The sequence below is a fragment of the Notothenia coriiceps genome, unplaced genomic scaffold (assembly GCF_000735185.1).
Source record: "Notothenia coriiceps isolate Sejong01 unplaced genomic scaffold, NC01 NC01_scaffold00033899, whole genome shotgun sequence".
Classification (NCBI taxonomy): Eukaryota; Metazoa; Chordata; class Actinopteri; order Perciformes; family Nototheniidae; genus Notothenia; species Notothenia coriiceps.
Genome location: NW_011366600.1, coordinates 140,126 through 150,667, shown reverse-complemented (window position 1 = coordinate 150,667; position 10,542 = coordinate 140,126). Strand labels below are relative to the sequence as shown.

At 40.9% G+C, this 10,542-nt stretch overlaps 1 protein-coding gene across 1 annotated transcript in view; it reads right to left on the bottom strand.

The window, feature by feature from the left end:
* Positions 1 to 10,542, bottom strand: part of LOC104961876 (adenosine deaminase RNA specific B1) — a 33,560-nt gene that overhangs the window by 17,156 nt on the left and 5,862 nt on the right. The window contains exon 2 of the mRNA XM_010790231.1: positions 5,222 to 5,277. The gene's annotated coding sequence lies outside the window, so the exon portion shown is untranslated. The remainder of the gene's footprint in view (positions 1 to 5,221; positions 5,278 to 10,542) is intronic.

Below are 10,542 nucleotides of genomic sequence, written 5' to 3'. Positions count from 1 at the left end.
AGTAACGTCAGTGAAGACATTCTACTATAGAAAGTTAAATAAAACGGAACCGCCTATGATCTCTATGTAGGTGATTGTATTACTTTACATGTCAATTAACGAACAAAAGTGGTATTGTCAGCTCACATCGCTGTTTGTATGACTATTTGTAATTTCCACGATGGGTCAACATTAGGTTCGGAAATCTTCCGACGTTTGCGTTTCTTTGATAGCATACATTCAATTTAGAATGACTAAGAAACACCGGATCAAGATCTTACTTTGATTAAGGACACGACATTTGTATGTGAGTGTGTATTAATGGAAAGGATCGTTAGTTAAAATTTGTAGCGTCACATGAAGAGATTCGCGAGAACACTTCACTAATTTATCAAGATATTATACTGCAGAGGAAGTCCTTAGTACACATGTAAACTGTTCACTGGAGTCAATACTAAAAGGAACTTGATGTAATAACCAGACTAGACTCCTTCATAATTATCGCATGCACTCAAGACAAATACTTACCGAGTCTGAGCTATAGAAGTTAGAAATAGAGACCACATAGAAAGAGAAAACATTTAGTTAGTGGCAAAACGAGAAGTGGTTCCAGCACGAAATAATCAGCATTGGAAAATATTCACACACCACACGATTGCGATCCAATTTGAACCAGATCTTATAATAAAAAGAAATCTATAGAAGATTTGGAAAAAAAAGAAAGTGTGTATTTGAATTTGTTGAACTACATGAAGAAGGACATAGAAAGCGAAGACATTCATAGTGTTAATACAGGAAAGAGAGAAGACCAAGAGAAATTCAGTGTATAAATGTGAAAATATTTCTGTGATAATATTCCAAAAAAGAGAAAAATGTAAAGTCGAGAGACAGTAAGTCATGAGTTCCAAAATGATTAAACATACAGACTGGGTTACTCCTCTACAAAGGGTACAGATTTGTACCGTATAGGGGTCCCACTAACGCGGATTTATTGTCTATTCTTAGGGCTACTACAAGGTCGTACTTCGGCCGAAAGCTGGATTTCCTTGTCTGCCACTGTAGAACTAAGTCATATTTCTTCAAATTTTTGGCGCTCACGATATACTATGTCGCCAAAACTTTTTAGATTTTTCGTCGCTGGATATTTGACATAGAGGAACCCCTGGAATGCGCGATGTTCCTGAAAATATCCTGAAAAAATCTCAGGATATTTGAATTTAATTTCTGAGTTTTATAGAAGAATTTAAATAGACCAGATAGGACGGTTATACAAAAAGAATGAGATAACACTTCCTTGTGATAGAGGTGCAATGGAGTTGTTTCTGATTTGTAAAGTGCTAGAAGAAACCGTTTATTATAGGGAGATTTGAGCGATGTAATTTGTTAAGAACGTTGTTCCCCTAAAACCACATAATACATTTAAGTAGAGTGGTACACGATACTGAAAACTCAAAAGGTTTGTTTCCGCTAAGCCGCAACCCGTCCCCACCGCTGCCGCGTTACTTCCGGTCCCTCCCGCCGCTACCACGTCCCCGTCGGTAGTGGTATGTCGCCCACTTAGAAATTAGCGATCCCGGAATAAAGTCTCTGTCTCGGTCTCAGATTCTATGTCCAATCTTCGACACACAATCGCGCGACACACACTTCACCTGCAGACAAATGGTACCTCGGTCCTACCGTTCTTGCGTCCCACCACCGACCGGCACACGACCTCGTGAGCTCACTTGCACCGGGTGGTCGTCCCGACTCGTGGTCGCTGGCTACCGCTTTTCCACCATAAACGAGGTCTCCCGGTTCGTCCAGAGGGTCGGTGCCCTGCTGGGCTGCAGGACCGTTAGTTAGTTACAACATAATATATCGGCTTATAGGTGTTTACATATCTTAAACCAGAGTCAGTCTGAAAGTGTCAAACATCTCTCTACCTGTCTGCCCGTTAGTCTAGGCACACCTTTGTGTTTACGAAATCGTCTTTTATGAACTTCGGTTTCTTCACGTTCTTGAGGAGTAATGAAATGTTGTAAAGCGTTAGTAAAGAATTGTTTTATCATTATCAACTAGTTTTGATTGTAAATTTCGAGTAATTTCTTAACCTTCAAAACTTGTCTTACCAAAACTACACCCAAAATAACTTCATGAATAGATAATAAGTTACATGGTCATGCCCGTTGAGGCGTCAAACACATTTTTGTCTCAAAATGGGCCGTGCCTTCACTTCGTACGTTGACGACACCTGTCTTCCCGCCGTTGTGGGTATAAAATCGACATCATTTATTTACTAGTGTTTCTTATTTAGGTTATAGTCCAATACACATGCGATCAATGTCGAAATCTGGTCGTCGAGTACTAAACAATCCTTTTTATCTGATAACGTTAGTGTCGTTCACTTCCAAACTTAGTTCACCACTTTTGCAAGGTTTTATCCGAAATGTGAATTTCACTAAACTAAAAAATCCACCCTGGAAAAGACGATCACTCCGAGTGTTATCGAAGACGGCGGACGGGTGTGACTTTGTGTACGAAATGAAGGCACGGTATTCCGACAGACGTGACGTCTATCCTGGCCGGTAGAAGCACGTCTTGCCTATCCCATGGAGCATGTTGGTGGTGAGTTTTTGTAGTCTTGATAGGTGAATTTCATCTTTGGGTACAAGTCACTTACAAATGGAGTGACGGTCGTCCGGTCTCGCTCTTCAGGGAGGAGTGGTCGGTCCGTCCCTACTACAAGTCCCGTAAGCGAGCCACTGTACGGTCGTGTCGTCTCCAACCCCCATAAGATGGCAGGACCTGGACAATCTACTTGTGGGTTTGTATGTATCGTCACTGTATAGGTGACACATTAGTAATGTTCATCGTGGTTACTTCTACTTCTAGCCTCAATGTCCTTGTAGTATACTCAAACCCCAAAAATAGTGATATCCTAAACCTCACAATGGTAAAAGCGCCATGGCATCGGAGGGTGGACCTCCGAGACCCTCCCTACGTACTTCTCTAAGTAGCCTGTATCTTTCTACCGCTGCCCAGGTAGACAGTGTTTGGACTGCCTACGGTCCGTTTAACAAGTCTTGATAACAACCTAATTCTATACAACGACGGTACAAAAAGACAAAACTTTTACATACACAGCTCGTGAGTGTTGATTCGATGTGAAAGAAATAGTTCTCTGGTTTTATAAACTGACAGACTCATGGTCCCATTCCTCGAAAGGAAGTGTGAAACTACTTCATTTCTCCCAGGCTTGATTAGTACATTCTATTCTGACTTTATTATCTTTCCTGATCGTCTTCTCTTCTGAATTTAAATATAACAAGTTGGTCTTGAGACATTTTCTGGTTTTCGGTGTGTATCCAGAGTAGAGATTTCGCAGTAAGGGTTGGTAGCGGTTGGACAAACAGTCGTGAGTTTAGGTGAGTTTTCGTGTCTGAAGAGATCTTTTGCATGCACTTTTGTCGACGGCCCCACGACTTCAAAATCGATAAGCGATGAGATAATTCTTTAGTCGCTCATACAACCACATTAGACAATCCCTTAGCAAAGGAGTCGTTCCTGAGCTAAATTGAGAAAAATCAAGGTGTCCGTCGTTATTACCATTGCGATGAGCTGGCGATTATTATTGGTACAGATAATATTATTGTCTGACGTACCAGTGATCACAGCGGGGTCGCGCAAACTACTAAACCGTCTATAAAAAACCGTCTGTCTACCCACATACTGAAAGAAGACGCTAGAACACTGTTATCTTACTCCAATTACTACAGTGGTGTAGAAATTTTTCGTCACGGCTTTTGTATCTTTCTTTTTCCGTCTAACTGAGTGCGCCAAGGGGAAATAACTTTTCTCACGTCGACAACGGGGTCCGGCACGCTGCTCTCGGGCCGAGGGCCGGACGTTTTGGCTGTCCTAGCCTTGTCACTACATTACAATAAAATATAAAAAATAATTGATTAATTAATTTGAATAACAATTCAAGTTAGTAGCTATTAAAGGCATAAAAAGACAGAAATGTATAATTCTTTCTTTAATAGAAAGCTTTCTTCTGCCCGTAAAGTGTCCAAACCGGGCTTTTCTGGATAAGCGCATTTTTAAAACATAGTCATTGTCCATGCCGGTTTCAGTTGGATTATTTGTCACAGTTGCTCCGATCAGATCGGTCTCCTCCATTTTGTAGATTATTTACGACTTTTAGAATCCACATAAACACATCGGCAAAATCCGGCTTTCTTTGAGCATGTGTTTTAAACAGTTTAATCCCTTTGTGAATTGTTTCCACTTCGCGCCGTCCTTTAATTTCTTCATACAGCGGGAATCCAAATGAATGAATCCTGAGTCTAATAACCATCAAAGTCACTCCAATAGTGCTCCTTAATTACGCTTTCATCCTCCTTTAACAAAATACATCACATTCATCTAGTTTGTGACAGTAGTTGTAGCATTTTTGAGACTTTTCAACTTTAATTACCGCTGTTGCGCCCCCCCCACCCTTGTGTGTGTGTGTGTGTGTGTGGGGGGGGGGGTTGCAACTTCCAACAGGAGTCATTTGGGGGGGCTCTTGGGAAAAAAGGTTGGGAACCAATGCTTTGAAGGGTCCTACAGCCCCCCCCCACAGGCGTTTTTGTTGACATTGTGTACAGGTGTGCAGTGTAACCTAAAGCATATATGGAGTTTGGAAACAGCAACTTATTGAAGTCTTAAAATATTCAAATAGCAACATTAAACCTGAAGGGACACATTAATTTGAAGTACCCTCTGGCCTGTCATATACACAGCGATCAGTCACTTGAATCCAAACTCGATGCCATGAAGTTGAAAAGATGTGTCCTTTTATAGAGTGGTCCAGTGTTGATGTCATTTTGTAGGACCGTATAGAAGCAAGAATCGCTCCATTTCCCTAGAATAACGCCAATTATACTTAAAAGGTTTTGTAATAAATGCAATCGGCAGAAACAATAAGCTAATGTTAGGCAATAGAGGAGCTACATCACGGTCACATGACATCACGGTCACATGACTTCACGTCACCACTTGTCATCAACCGTTTTGACACACAGAAGCTTCAGACACTCTTTACTGACATATTTTCTGTTATGGAAGAACACATGAACATCTCTTCAGCTCGTGCTAACCACAGTCCTTATTTCAGGCTTCTAAGCAAAAGATGCATTGTGGGAAATGTAGTATCCAGAGTTTTGGGACCTTGACCTTTTTTATTTTGTAAATGTGTACCAAATAAATAAGGGAAACCAACCTGTAAGTGTTCTTCAGTGTTCTTCGCCGCCTGGAAGGATTCACCAATGTCTTGCTCTGAAATGAAAAAATATCTGATATGAATACAATGATTTCTTATGTATTTTATAAAGAGTGAAATAAAAAGTTGTATCTGCATCAGAGTGCAGGGTGCAGTGACGCAGTGTGGCCTACAGGTGGAGCAGCAGGACTTTACATCCCTTCTCTTCTCTGCATCCAAACCACCAACTGTATATCAGATCTTAGCATTCACAATGGAAGGAATGTTTTGGGAACAAATGGGAAGAGGACATTCCAACATTTCAGCAACCAGTGAAACTCGGTGTGCCTGAGAGGATCCTGCGCTGACAAGCAGAGATAACATCCAGAGATTCAGATCACAAAGGACCTTTGGGTGTGACGCTCGCAATCCTGCAGGGTGTCAGAGCTTCTACAGTCACTTTAATCAAGCTGGAGAAAAGTCAGCTGGGGAAAAGTCATTTTTTTTAAATAAATATAACTGTAGACAAATGAAGATCTGAGAATATAGGAGAGGGTGTTTCTGCAGACAGGCCTCCCACGTTTTAACAGTCTGGTTATTGGGAATAGAATTGTATTTTTTCCAGTTAACAAAAGCAAATTGGATGTTAGATGAAAGTCATGGGCAGGACACAGAGAAAAAGCTGCCCCATACAAAACAACATCTGACCTCCAAAGCTCAGTTATTCATATTTTATATATGATATTATATATAATGTATGCACAAATAACCACTCAATGTTAGTGCTCAGACTGTGCTTTGCTTATCCATTTCATTACATCTTGCTTTTTTATTTTAATATGAATGTATGTTGTTTGAATGCTTGTATGAAATGTTTGTTTTGATTGTAAACCGTCTCTGAGTATTTGGAAAGGTGCTATACTAATTAGATGTATTGTTGTGTGGGTGTATCCAAGAATAATCCAATAAATCCAAAATAAACGAGATGTATTTATGTTAAGATAAGAATGTAAATATAACAGATATAACTAGGCGTTATTTCCTCAGATACAGATTCACAAACCCTACTAAGGCTGCACAATTAATGGAAATATGATCTGAAATTGTGTCATATCCAAATTATGATAAGCGCAGAATTTGGTAAAGGCAAAATATGTGAACATTTTATTTTATATTAATTATCATGGTGCTACAGAGAAGTCCCAGCTTGTCAAGACTAAATCAATTATCCTTGTTTTGTACAGATCCACTTGGAAAAAAACACACCATGATCATGACCAATGTTAAGTTGTTAATAATGTAAAAAAATGGTCCTAAATATTTTTAAATTATATCACGATTGCAATATAAGTTTAAATAAATTACAAGTAGTTATTTGTAATAATGTACATTATTGAGCATAATTTCTAGTTCCCACTCCTTTCCACAATGGTCTTAATTGGTTTAAGTATGTGGTCAAGGCCAGAGCAAACGATCCTGATGCATCCTGGTTCATTAGGTCTTTAAATGCAACATGGGTGAAAACTGAGGGGATGGTTCAATAAATCTGAAGAGAAGAAGCAAGAGATGGGATGAGGGATCATAGAATGTGGGTGACAGGACTCTCTCTGACATGTACTCCGAGTCAGCGAGGTCTAATGGCCACGCGGTCAGGGAATCAGAGCTCTGAATGTGACGGGACGCGTGCAGGAGAACGGAGGACCAGCGGCCCGGAGGCTGATAGGATGAACGCGTCTCCCCTTCTTCCAAACCCCACCGCACAGACGCAAGAGAAGCAAACACGGGGGATGTCTGTAACCTACTTTCACACATTTGCATATTTTTCAGAGAGGGTATAAGACGCAGTTTTATCGCGGGGGGTTGGAGGGATGGCGATGGGGGTGGGGCAGTTTAGGGGCCTGACAGGGGACGTGCTGGTTGGAAAGCCAAAGTCAGCGTTTCAACCCCCTCGAGGTCACCTTGGTCAAAAAACCAGTTTCCAATCGAGCCAAACGTCTATGAAAGAGCCTCTTGATATTACTAATGTATCCATTGATGAATGTATTTATGAACGCTGTCTTTTCAATGGCCCATAAACATTTACAGTGGTGAATATTTCATCACAGATCAGCACATGAAGAGGACAATGCAGTAAATCCCATAATATACGCCGTACTGTGGGGGAGGGGTCCGCAGAGACAGACGGAGTTTCACCCCCCAAACCTGATCTGTTTTCTTGGATAATCTCAAAAGAGGGGCATTACGTACAAATTACAAATTTGGAGAGGACACACACATCACTGATTAATTAGATCTCTTATGTATTCAAACCTTGCAGTGGATTGCTGCTGCAGTGTGTTAGCGTCACCTCTACAACTTCCTCACCTTCCCATGAGGACACAACATGCTGTTCAACTGAACTTCCTTACAGAGGCACGTTTACCAAGTGTGTGGAGTCTGAACAAACACTCATCATCAGTCAGAAAACACACTGCTATGGAACATAATCCCTATTCAATGGGCTGTATACCAATCGGTGTTGCTACAAGACTGCTAGCAATTAGCACTGAATATACTTTTTTGGTCTATAAATTAAATAAATGCCTATTACAATTGTCCAATGCAAAGTTCCTATATTCATATTGCATGTTTTGGTCGACCTACAGCAAAGACAATTTGTGAAAATGTTTGTTTTCTGAAGATCTTCCTGTATGAAAAGATAAGAAACATTACGTTCTCAAAAGGCACAGCTTTCATTTTCATTTTCACCTTGACTCATCTTCATCTTTGTGTTCTCAGAGTTTCCCTCCTCTGAGTTGTGCTCCGCTGTCGGCCGTGCTATTTTTATTCAAGGAGAGCTCATCTGATCTGATCTCAGCACTCTTGTTGCTGCTTCTGTGATTCAAGTGTGTGGAAGGTTAAATTATAGCAATCATTTCCCCGGCCCGAGATACTGTCGAGCAAAACTACGGGTCAACTCACAACCCCAGAGCGTGCAGGCATGATGACGACGAGGATCTTACTATTGCAGGGTTGTTAGGGAAGTCAAAGTACACTTAGTTTTTCTCCTTTTTTAAGAAGATGTTCTCGATAAATTATCTTTTTTAAGTATCCCTTTCTTTCATAATATCTTTTCGTTAACTAAAATATCCACACAATTCCATTTATAATAGAGATAAATGGGAATAAACAAACAAATCCTCACATTTTAGAGGGACAACCATTAAGTGTTGGTATTTCACTTAAATTAACAGTATATTTATTTTTTAATAGGAGGATAAAACTTAATAATATATAAGCAGCAGCAGTGAATGTTCAGTGTATAGCAGCTATGAAGGTCATGTTGATATGCATTGATTTAAAACCACTTTTTTATGGTTTGATTCCAATATATTTTAGACACAGTAAATATTTTTGGTTTATATTATATGATATATTTGTAACTCCTCCGTCAGAGCATCTCAATGTTCTAACTCTAACCCCAACCCTTTTTAGAGTTAAATATATGGAACTTTAAATGATTAAAGAATCATTTTTGAAATATATTTATAAGACACAATTGTGGAGATGGTGATATTTAATTTGATTGAGTGTGTTATCCTTCAGAATAAAGGTATCATTATCGGGCCCCTCTCGGGTTTTTTCCTCATGTCGGAGCTCTTATCCGCGCAGCCACTCGACTCGATGAGTCCCCGGAGCGTTGTTGGGTTACGTGGCACCGAGGCCGCTCGATGGCCTGTCTCTTACTGTATTGGAAAATGTCTGTCTTGATGGAAGCGTCCGGGCCGAGGGGACACTTTGCCGACACACAAACTGCACACCCAAACGCTCACACATCACCCGTGTGCCATTTACTCTCCCACTCTCACTGCCATGCTTTATTGACATCCAGATGAAATTGAAAGTATGGGGGGGGACAGGTCACATTCCTGCGACCTTCAGCACTACAACACATCGATCAGCGACTCCCTTTCACTTATACGCAAGAACAATGAAAAGATAACCGTTGTGGTCACGGCTGTTTCCATGGGGTCTGTCGGTTGTGAAAACACTGTACTCCCTGCTGAGATGTAAAAACGCCCAGATGAGTGAAACTAAAGTACCTGCTGTTAGGATGACAGTTTCAACAAGGATCAAAGTGATTGCAGCAGAAGCACCAATTCACCTACATTACCTTGTTTGGCACAATTTCATTTATTTTTGAAATGGCTATTCCCTATAGTTTTCGAGAACCCGCACAATAATCTTTCATTAACCTTGAGATATATTTAGAGCTGTATCTGTATGACGGCTAACACTACCATTGAAGTCGTTGTCTTTAATGAATGCACAGAAGCGAATGTGCTTTTGCTCTGATATTAAAAAGGTACACAGCAGGTAGGGATAATAAATATGTGAGGAGAGCAGAGTTTATCACCACTAACTAATTATCTGCTGTTTTGCTTCCAGCGCCACCAGTCCTCACCGCCAGTGGAGAGTTACGATTGGACATGCATCGCAGCAAAAAAAAGCCCTCCACTGCTCTCAGCTTCCTCTCCACCCCAAACACGCGTATTAATTTCATCACAAAGTGTAACAGAGATTATCTGTTTGTTAGCTAATGAGGCCCTGACCCCCTGGAACACCTGGTGCACAGGTAAACACTCTCCAATACAACAGTGTAAACACAAAACCCTGCAAACTGCACGTGTCCTGAACATCTCTTAACTCTGTATGCTAAGCTAACAGCTTTCTGATATTCCTCCTACACACAGGAGCACCATATCCACCCTCATCTGTGACTCTCACATAAGTGATGTATTTAATATGAGCATTAGGGCATGCAGAATGAATCAATCAAGTAAGCAAAAAAAGTTAGTTATTTTTTTCCAAATTGTGCGGGGCTTAAAAATGCTAAGTGGTTTTTGGGATGACTAGAATGCATTCAACACACATACAATATATAAAAAAGCATCATGCAGTTGATAGCACTATATTATGGCTAGAGTGAGCTAACTATCAAATGTATTATATCCCACAATGTAATGCTTTGCGCGAACATCACAGCCATGCTGCAGTCCCATTGAAGGCAGTGACTCCTCTCTGCTCCACAAAGTCACCTTGTGTCCCCGCAGCAGCAGCACCCAGGGGTCCAGTCACAGCACGGCCCCTGCTGGCCCCCGTCTGACGCACTGTCTCTGTGCACACCGCCCCCCCCCCTCCTAAAATAAGCATAGAGCATCCTTTGTGATGTGATGCTGGCTGACGTGCTTCTACAGAGGCGTCATTAGATTTAGAATGCTTTTCAGAAGGAATAAATCAGGTTTGGGTGAATCCTCAAAGTGCGTGTCTCGCAGAAGACTCCTCACGGCTGCATTGGTCTC